Source organism: Panthera uncia, unplaced genomic scaffold, assembly GCF_023721935.1.
Source record: "Panthera uncia isolate 11264 unplaced genomic scaffold, Puncia_PCG_1.0 HiC_scaffold_1195, whole genome shotgun sequence".
NCBI classification, from domain to species: Eukaryota; Metazoa; Chordata; class Mammalia; order Carnivora; family Felidae; genus Panthera; species Panthera uncia.
Genome location: NW_026057805.1, coordinates 1 through 9,067, shown reverse-complemented (window position 1 = coordinate 9,067; position 9,067 = coordinate 1). Strand labels below are relative to the sequence as shown.

Sequence of the window (9,067 nt, the reverse complement as noted above, 5' to 3'; positions counted from 1 at the left end):
GGCCCTGGCGACGTCCCTGGACCGAACCCTAACCCTAGCTAAGGCTCTCTCCCCAAGAGGACCCAATGCCAACGTGGGACAACACCACGCGCCTGGGGTCCGGAAGAGGTGCAGGCTGACTCGGCATGGAACCTGGAAGCTCACCATGGGGTTTCCCGGGCCCGGCTGCAGCTGCCGAGAGGATTCCGGAGGCCTCCTCGACCGCCGGCCCAATCACGTGTGTGGCCTTGGCAGCCAAAGACGGATCCTGACCGGCAGCCTCCCCTGTGCCCTCAACTCAGGCCTTCGGGGAGACCACTGCCCTGCTGTGGGTTGGGCGCCTGGAGCCTCCTGGGACCTAACCCTAACCCTAACCGGACCCCGAACCGGGACCCTCCACCGCAACCTAAGCCTGCCTCGAACCCTAACCCTGCAATGGAGCCGCCTTCTGGCATGGGCCCTCACTTCAGCCCTCGAGGGAGATCACGAGGCCGGAGTCGATTCGGCCCTGGCGACGTCCCTGGACCAAACCCTAACCCTAGCTAAGGCTCCCTGCCCATGGGGACCCCATGCCAAAGTCTGACAAGACCACGCGCCTGGGGTCCAGAGGCGATGCAGGCTGACTCGGCATGGAAGCTGCAAGCTCACCATGTGGTTTCCCAGCCCCGTCTGCAGCTGACCGAGAGGATTCCGGAGGCCTCGTCGAACAGGGGCCGATCGACGTCTGTGGCCTTGGCAGCCAAAGACGGATCCTGACCGGCACGGTCCCTTGTGCCCTCAACTCAGGCCTTCGGGGAGACCACTGCCCTGCTGTGGGTTGGGCGCCTGTAGCCTCCTGGGACATAACCCTAACCCTAACCCCACACCGAACGGGGACCCTCCACCTTAACCTAAGCCGGCCTCGACCCCTAACTCTGCAATTGAGCCGCCTTGCTGCATGGGCCCTCACTTCAGCCCTCGAGGGAGATCACGAGACTGGAGTCGATTCAGCCCTGGCAACGTCCCTGGACCGAACCCTAACCCTAGCTAAGGCTCTCTCCCCAAGAGGACCCAATGCCAACGTCTGACAACACCACGCGCCTGGGGTCCGGAAGAGGTGCAGGCTGACTCAGCCTGGAACCTGGAAGCTCACCATGTCGTTTCCCAGTCCCGGATGCAGCTGCCGAGAGGATTCTGGAGGCCTCCTCGACCAGGGGCCCAATCACGTGTGTGGCCTTGGCAGCCAAAGACAGATCCTGAACGGCACGGTCCCTTGTGCCCTCAACTCAGGCCTTCGGGAAGACCACTGCCCTGCTGTGGGTTCGGTGCCTGGAGCCTCCTGGGACCTAACCCTAACCTTAACCCCACACCGAAACGGGACCCTCCACCAAAACCTAAGCCGGCCTCGACCCCTAACGCTGCACTTGAGCCGCCTTGCTGCATGGGCCCTCACTTCATCCCTCACGGGAGATCACGGGACCGGAGTTGTTTCGGCCGTGGCGAGGTCCCTGGAGCGATCCTTAACCTTAGCTAAGGCTCTCTCCCCATGGGGACCCAGTTCCACCATCTGACAACAGCACGTGCCAGGGTAAGAAGCGGTGCAAGCTCACTCAGCATGGAACCTAGAAGCTCAACATGTTTCCCAGGCCGGTTTGCATCTGCCAGAGAGGATTCCAGAGACCCTCTCGACCAGTGACACATCGATGTGTGTGGCCTTGGCATCCAAAGAATGATCCTGGCCGTCAATGTCCTTTGTGCCCTCATCTTAGCCCTTCGGGGAGACCACAGCCCTGATGTGGGTTCGGCGCCTGGAGCCACCTAGGTCCTAAACCTAACCCTAATCCTAGCCCAAACCGGAACCTTCCACGAAACTTAAGCCTGCCTCGAAACCTAATCCTGGACTTGAGCCGACTTGTCGCATGGGCCCTCAGTTCCGCCCTCGAGGGAGATCACGATACCGGACTCACTTCGGTCCTGGCGACCTCCCTGGACCAAACCCTAACCTTAGCTAAGGTTCTCTCCCCATGGGGACCCAATTCCAATCTCTGACAACACCAAATGCCTGGAGTCCAGAAGCGGTGCAGGCTCAGTCGGCTTGGAACTGGAAGCTCAAAATGTCATTTCCCGGTACGGGCTGCATTTGCCCCAGAGGATTCCAGAGGCCTTCTCAACCAGGGGCCATCGACTTTGTGGCCTTGGTAACCAAAGACTGATCCTGACCGTTACTGTCCCTTGTGCCCTCAACTCAGCCCTGCAGGGAGACCACTGCCCTGCTGTGGGTTCGGCACCGGGAGCCACCTGGGACCTAACCCTAACCCTACCATACACTTATCTGTGTCCCTCCAATGAAACCTAATCCTGCCTCGAAACCTGATCCTGCACTTGAGCTACCTTGTCGCATGGGCCCTCACTTCAGCCCTCCAGGGAGATCAGGAGACCGGAGTTGCTTCGACCCTGGCGAAGTCCCTAGACCGAACCCTAACCCTAGCTAAGGCTCTCTCCCCAAGGGGACTCAATTGCACCGTCTAACAGCAGCATGCGCCGAGGGTCCAGAAGCAGTGCAGGCTCACTAAGCATAGAAATGGAAGCTCAACATGTCGTTTCCCAGGCCGGTCTGCAGCTGACCGAAAGGATTCGGAGGTGTCCTCGACCAGGGTCCCATCGACTTGTGTGGCCTTGGCAGCCAACACTGATCCTGACCGTAACCATCCCTTGTGCCTTCAACTCAGACCTTCGGGGAGACCACTGCCCTGCTGTGGATTCGGCGCTTGGAGAATCTTGGGACCTAACCTTTACCCTAACCCTACCCCTAATCGGGAAACTAGACAGAAACATAAGCCTGCCTCGAACCATAACCTTGCACTTGAGCATCCTTGTCTCATGTGCGCTCACCTCAGCCCTGGAGGGAGATCATGAGACCAGAGTCGCTTCGGCCCTGGCGACATCCCTGGAACAAAGTGTAACCGTAGCTAAGGCTCCCTCCCCCTTGGGATCCAATTCTAGCGTCTGTCAACAGCATGCGCCTGGGGTCCAGAAGCATTGCAGGCTCACACGGCATAGAACATGGTAGCTCAACATGTCGTTTCCCAGGCCGGTCTGCAGCTGACTGAGAGGATTCGGACGCGTCCTCGACCAGGGGCCCATCGACATGTGTGGCCTTGGCAGCCAAAGACTGATCCTGAACGTCACCGTCCCTTGTGCCCTCAACTCATCCCTTTGGGGAGACCACTGCCCTGCTGTGAATTAGGCGCCTGGAGAATCCTGGGTCCTAACTTAACCCTACCCTACCCCTAACCGGGAAACTCCACCAAAACCTAAGCCTGCCTCGAAACCTCACCCTGCACTTGAGTCGCCTTTTCGCATGGGCCGTCACTTAAGCCCTTGAGGGACATCACGAGACTGGGGTCGCGTCGGCCCTGGTGACGTCCTTGTACCAAAACCTAACACTAGCTAAGGCTCTCTCCCAATAGGGCCCCAATTCCACTGACTGACAACAGCACACGCCTGGGTACCAGAAGCTGTGCAGGCTTACTCAGTATGGAACCTGGAGCTCAGAATGTCGTTTGCCAGGCGGGGCTGCAACTGCCCGAGAGGCTTCTGGAGACCTCCTCAACGAGGGGCTCATTGACGTGTGTGGTCTTGGCAGCCAAAGGCTGATCCTGACCGTCAAGGTCTCTTGTGCCCTCAACTCAGCCCTTCGGGGAGACCACTGCCCTGCTGTGTATTCGGCGCCTGGAGCCTCCTAGGACCTTACCCTAATCCCACCCCTATCCGGGAAGTTCCAACGAAACCTAAGCGTGCCTCAAACCATAAACATGCACTTGAGCCTCCTTGTAGCATGGGCCCTCACTTCAGCCATCGAGGGAGATCACGAGACTGGAGTTGCTTTGGCCCTGGTGACGTCCCTGGACCAAAACCTAAACCTAGCTAAGGCACTCTGCAAATTGGGACCCAATTCCACCATCCGACAACACCACGTGCCTGGGGTCCAGAAGCGGTACAGGCTCACAAGGGATTGAACCTGTTCTCAGCATGTCGTTTCCCAGGCCGGGCTGCAGATGCCTCAGAGGATTCAGAGGCGTCCTTGACCAGGGACCCATTGACGTGTGTGGCGTTGGCAGCCAAAGACTTATCCTGACCGTCAGCATCCCTTGTGTCCTCAACTCAGCACTTCGGGGAGACCACTGCCCTGGTATGGGTTCGGCGCCTGGAGCCCTCTGGGACCTAACCCTAACCCTAACCATACCCCTAACCGGGACCCTCCACCGCAACCTAAGCCTGCCTCGAACCCTAACCCTGCACGTGAGCTGCCTTGTCGCATGGGCCCTCACTTCAGTCCTCGAGGGAGATCACGACTGGAGTCGATTCGGCCCTGGCGACGTCCCTGGACCAAACGCTAACCCTAGCTAAGGCTCTCTCCCCATGGGGAACCAAATCCAACATCTGAACAACACCACGCACCTAGGGTCCAGAAGCGGTGCAGGCTCACTTGTCATGGAACGTAGAAGCTCAAGATGTCGTTTCCCAGGCCGGTCTGCAGCTGACCGAGAGGATTCGGAGGCGTCCTTGACCAGGGGCCCTTGACGTGTGTGGCCTTGGCAGCCAAAGATGGATCCTGACCAGCACCGTCCCTTGTACCCTCAACTTAGCCCTTCGGGGAGACCACTGCCCTGGTAGGGTTCGGCACCTGAAGCCTTCTAGGACCTACCCTAACCCTAACCGTACCCCTAACCGGGACCCTACACCTAAACCTAAGCCTGTCTCGAAAGTAACCCTGCACTTGAGCCGCCTTGTGGCATGGGCGCTCACTTCAGCCCTCGAGGGAGATCACGAGACCAGAGTCGCTTCGGCTCAGGCGACATCCCTCGACAAAAGCCTAACTGTAGCTAAGGATCTTTCCCCCTTGGGACCCAATTGCAACATCTGTCAACACCATGGGCCTGGGGTCCAGAAGCGGTGCAGGCTCACTCGTCATGGAACCTGGAAGCTCATCATGTCGTTTCCGAGGCCAGGCTGTAGCTGCCGGAGAGGATTCCGAGGCCTCTTTGACCAAGGGCCCATCGACGTGTGTGGCCTTGGCAGCCAAAGACTGATCTTGACCGTCACCGTCCCTTGTGTGCTCAACTCAGGACTGCGGGGAGACCACTGCCCTGCTGTGGATTCGGTGCCTGGATCCTCCAGTGACCTAACCCTATACCTAACCCTACCCTGAACCGGGCCCCTCGACCGAAACCTAAGCCTGCCTCGAACCCTAACCCTGCCCTTGAGGCGCCTTGTCGCATGGGCCCTCACTTCATCCATCGAGGGAGATCACGAGACCGGAGTCACTTTGGTCCTGGCGACGTCCCTGGACCGAACCCTAACGCTAGCTAAGGCTCTCTCCCCATGGGGAACCAAATCCATCGTCTTACATCACCACGCGCCTGGGGTCCAGAGGCGGTGTAGGCTGACTTGGCATGGAACATGGAAGCTCAAGATGTCGTTTCCCATTCTGGTCTGCAGGTGACCAAGAGGATTCGGAGGCGTCCTCGACCAGGGGCCCATTCACGTGTGTGGGCTTGACAGCAAAAGATGGACCATGACAGTCACCGTCCCTTGTGCCCTCAATTCAGCCCTGTGGGGAGACCACTGCCCTGCTGTGGGTTTGGGGCCTGGAGACTCCTGGGACCTAACCCTAGCCCTACAACTAACCAGGACCCTCCACCGAAACCTAAGCCTACATCGAACCCTAACCCTTCACATGAGCCGAAATGTCGCATGGGCCCTCACTTCAGCACTCAAGGGAGATCACGAGACCAGAGTCGCTTCGGCCCGGGCGACGTCCCTGGACCGAACCCTAACCCTAGCTAAGGCTCCCTCCCATGGGGACCCAATTCTAACGTCTGAGAACACCAGGCGCCTGGGGTGCAGAAGTGGTGCAGGCTGACTCAGCATTGAATCTGGAAGCTCACCATGTCGTTTCCCAAGACCGGTTGCAGTTGCCCGAGGGGATTCAGGAGGCCTCCTCCAACAGGGGCCAATCGACGTGTAGAGCCTTGGCAGGCAAAGACGGATGCTGACAGGCACCGTCCCTTGTGCCCTCAACTCAGCCCTTCGGGGACACCACTGCCCTGCTGTGGGTTCGGCGCCTGGAGCCTCCTGGGACCTAACCCTAACCCTAACCCGACCCCGAACAGGGAGCCTCCACTGCAACCTAAGCCTGCCTCGAACCCTAACCCTGCAATTGAGCCTACTTGCTGCATGGGCCCTCACTTCAGCCCTCAGGGAAGATCATGGGACTGGAATCGCTTTGGCCCTGGCGACGTCCCTGGACCAAACCCTAACCCTTACTAAAGCTCCCACCCCATGGGGACCCAATTCTAACATATGAGAACACCAGGCGCCTGGGGTCCAGAAGCGGTGCAGACTGACTCGGCATGGATCCTGGAAGCTCACCATGTCATTTCACAGGACCGGCTGCAGCTGTCGAGAGGATTCCGGAGGCCTCCTGGACCAGGTGCCCAATCACCTGTGTGGCCTTGGCAGCCAAAGACGGATACTGACCTGCAGCCTCCCTTGTGCCCTCAACTCAGCCCTTCGGGGATACCACTGCCCTGCTGTGGGTTCGGCGCCTGGAGCCTCCTGGGACCTAACCCTAACCCTAACCGTACCCCGAACCGGGACCCTCCACCACAACCTAAGCCTGCCTCTAACCCTAACCCTGCAATTGTGCTGCCTTCTGGCATGGGCCCTCACTTCAGACCTCTAGGGATATCCGAGACCGGAGTCGCTTCAGCTCTGGCGACATCCCTGGGCCAAACCCTAACCCTATCTAAGGCTCCCTCCCCATGGGGACCCAATTCCAACATCTGAGAACACCTGGAGCCTGGGGTCCAGAAGCGGTGCAGGCTGACTTGGCATGGAACCTGCAAGCTCAACATGTCGTTTCCCAGGCCCGGCTGCAGCTGTCCAAGAGGATTCCGGAGGCCTCCTGGACAAGGGGCCCAAACACGTATGTGACCTTGGCAGCCAAAGACGGATCCTGACCGGCACGGTCCCTTGTGCCCTCAACTCAGCCCTTCGGGGAGACCACTGCCCTGCTGTGGGTTGGGCGCCTGGAGCCTCCTGGGACCTAACCCTAACCCTAACCGTACCCCGATCCGGGACCCTCCACCGCAACCTAAGCCTGCCTCGCACCCTAAACCTGCAATTGACGCGCCTTCTGGCATGGGCCCTCACTTCAATCCTCGAGGTAGATCACGAGACCGGAGTCGCTACAGCCCTGGCGACGTCACTGGACCAAACCCTAACCCTAGCGAAGGCTCCCTCCCCATGGGGACCCAATCCAACCTCTGATAACACCAGGCGCCTGGGGTCCAGAAGCGGTGCAGGCTGAAATGGCATAGGACCTGGAAACTCACCATGTCGTTTCCCAGGCCCTGTTGTAGCTGCCCGAGAGGATTCCGGAGGCCTCCTGGACCAGGGGCCCAAACACGTATGTGGCCTTGGCTGCCAAAACGGATCCTGACCGGCAGCCTCCCTTGTGCACTCAACTCAGCCCTTCGGGGAGACCACTGCCCTGCTGTGGTTTTGGGCCTGAAGCCTCCTGAGAACTAACCCTAACCCTAACTGTCCCCGAACAGGGACCCACTCCCGAAACGTAAGCCTGCCTCAAAACCTAACCCTTCAATTGCGCCGCCTTGTGGCATTGGCCCTCACTTCAGCCCACGAGGGAGAACACGACCTGAGTCGCTACAGCCCTGGCGACATCCCTGGAAAAAACCGTAACCCTAGCTAAGGCTCCCTCCCCATGGGGAGCCAATTGCAACTTCAGAGAACACCAGGTGCCTGGTGTCCAGAAGCGGTGCAGGCTGACTCGGCATGGAACCTGGAAGCTCACCATGTCGTTTCCCAGGCCAGGCTACAGCGGCCCGAGAAGATTACGGATGCCTGATCGGCCTTGGTGATGTCCCTGGACCAAACATAAACCTAGCTAAGGATCCCTCCCCATGGGGACCCAATTCCAACGTCTGAGAACACCAGGAGGCTGGGGGCAAGAAGCGGTGCAGGCTGACACGGCATAGGACCTGGAAGCTCACCATGTCATTTCCCTGGCCCGGCTGCAGCTGCCGAGAGGATTCCGGAGGCCTCCTCGAACAGGGGCCAATCGACGTCTGTGGCCTTGGCAGCCAAAGACGGATCCTGACCGACACAGTCCCTTGTGCCCTCAACTCAGGCCTTCGGGGAGACCACTGCCCTGCTGTGGGTTGGGCGCCTGGAGCCTCCTGGGACCTAACCCTAACCCTAACCCTATCCCTAAACCTAACCCTAACCCTAACCCTAACCCTAACCCCTAACCCTAACCCTAACCCCTAACCCTAACCCTAACCCTAACCCTAACAGTAACAAGAACCCTCAACCGAACCCTAACCCTATCTCAAACCTTAACCCTACACTTGACCCGCACTGTTGCATTGGCCCTCACTTCAGCTGTTCTGGGAGATCACGAGACTGGAGGCGCTTTGGCACTGGTGACGTCCCTGGACGTTCCTGTATGTCCCTAACCTTAGCTAGGGCTCTCTCGAAAAGGGGACCCAATATGAAAGTCTCACAACACCAGGTGCCTGGGATACAGGAGCGGTGGGGATCAATAGGCTTAGAAACTGGAACATCACCATATCGTTTCCAAGTCCCAGCTACAGTTGCACTAGAGGATACTTGAGGCTTAATCGACCAGTGGACCATAAGGTTGCCTGGCATGGAACCCAAAGACTATTCCTGACCGACACGCTCCCTTGTGCACTCAACTCAGCCCTTCGGGGAGACAACTGCACTACTGTGGGTCAGTGCCTGGAGCCTCCTGGAATGTAACCCTAACCCTACAACCACCAATAATCAGAACCCTCCACAGAAACCTAACTCTACAATTGACCCACAACATTGCAAGGACCATAACTTCAGCTTTCGAGGGAGATCACCAGATTAGAGTGGCTTCATCCCTGCCGACATCCCAGGACCGAACCTTAAACTAACTAAAGCTCTCACCCCATGGGGACACAAAAAGAAAGTCTGACAACACCATGCCCCTGGAGTCCAGAAGCGGTGCAGGATCATTCGGCACAGAACCTGG

General features: G+C 58.7%; 1 long non-coding RNA gene across 1 annotated transcript; it reads right to left on the bottom strand.

The window, feature by feature from the left end:
- Window positions 1-6: 6 nt before the first annotated feature.
- LOC125916807 (uncharacterized) lies at window positions 7-8,338 on the bottom strand. The gene is made up of 5 exons (XR_007456034.1): window positions 8,025-8,338; window positions 7,779-7,825; window positions 6,587-6,816; window positions 5,663-6,103; window positions 7-863 (listed from the first exon to the last, which is right to left on the bottom strand). It is a non-coding gene; the product is annotated as an uncharacterized LOC125916807 (long non-coding RNA).
- Between the last annotated feature and the right edge of the window lie 729 nt (window positions 8,339-9,067).